Genomic DNA, 1359 nt, shown 5'->3' on the forward strand with positions numbered 1-1359 from the left:
TGATGTTGTTTATTCTATTACTCTTGTTCTCTTCTGCTTGTTTTCTTTTTTCTTTCTCAGCAGGTGATCCAGGTGATTGATATATGCATTTTTTTGTCTGCTTATTCTGTTGATTTTTGTTTTTTGTCCTTTACCCCCGTCCCTCTTCCCCGCTGTTTTTCTTTCCCTCTTTCTTTCTCCTTTTTCTTTTCCCCAGTCAAGTCTGTCCCGTATCTAGCAAGTGAAAATAAAAAATAAATAAAATAAACAATAAAAGGTGAATCAAATAGACCATTACGGCTGGGATGGTCCGTTGGGCATCTTTCTTTGCCTTTAGACAACAATTCTGATGCAAAAGAGCCAAACGGGACAGGCAAAAAAAAAAAAAAGTATATTTAACCACAAATTTCCGATAAGAACATTTAAAGTTAAGTTTTGCTCTGTGTTTATTCTGCTTTTGTGATGCAAAGCTACGCTACTGCAGTCCCAGAGCTTGAAACGAGCAAAAGTCCAGAGTTTGAATATAAAATGAAAATGATTTCCAGACTTGGACGTAGCTAAATCCCATGAAGCTGCTGTTCGTGCGTATATGTGTACTAACAGAATGTCTCTCTGCATGCACGTAAATGTTCCTGTGCACATCAGCACGCATCATAAAACAAACACAACAAACGAAAAAACCTGATAAATGGAAGCATGTGACTCAGACTGTGATGCTGTTTTCTTTATATGAACTGAAACTGTTCATGTGCCTCATGCAAGCTTTCACTTCATGAGTCCATAATGTTGCTCCACAGTTGGAAACACATCTTCATTTTAAAACAGTCCCATTAATGTCCCAGTCTGACCCTCACATTTCCACGTTGACCTGGAAATAATGAAAATGTGGAGGATTCAGAAACATTCAAAGGTATTTTAAACTGCAGCCACAGATCGGGATCACTCAGGTCCAAACACAGTGAGTGCTCCATCAGCACATCAACATGTGGAGCTAAATTCAATCTGTAAAGACACATAAAATATAAGTAAAAATAAAAGGTGTAAAACCGGTTGGGAAGTGGCCTCTGTTTCTCTGCCTCGTCTACGTGACAGGAAACACTTAGTTTAGAGATGACGGTTTTCTCAGAACTTCCTGTTTTACTCTCTGTGTGCAGTCAGTCTGAGGATGAGGCCCGCTACATGCATCACAGCCCTCGTATCTTATCAGTGTTATTCAGAGATGGGCGCGTTACTGTAATCTGATTACTTTTTTCAGGTAACGAGTAAAGTAAGGGATTACTATTGCAAAAACAGTAATTAGATTACCGTTACTTTCCCGTAGGAACGCTGCGTTACTGCGTTACTAAAACCGTGATTTTTTTGCTAGAGTGTCTCATGACA

Source organism: Pundamilia nyererei, unplaced genomic scaffold (assembly GCF_000239375.1).
Source record: "Pundamilia nyererei isolate P.nyererei 1_Seehausen unplaced genomic scaffold, PunNye1.0 scaffold00139, whole genome shotgun sequence".
Classification (NCBI taxonomy): domain Eukaryota; kingdom Metazoa; phylum Chordata; class Actinopteri; order Cichliformes; family Cichlidae; genus Pundamilia; species Pundamilia nyererei.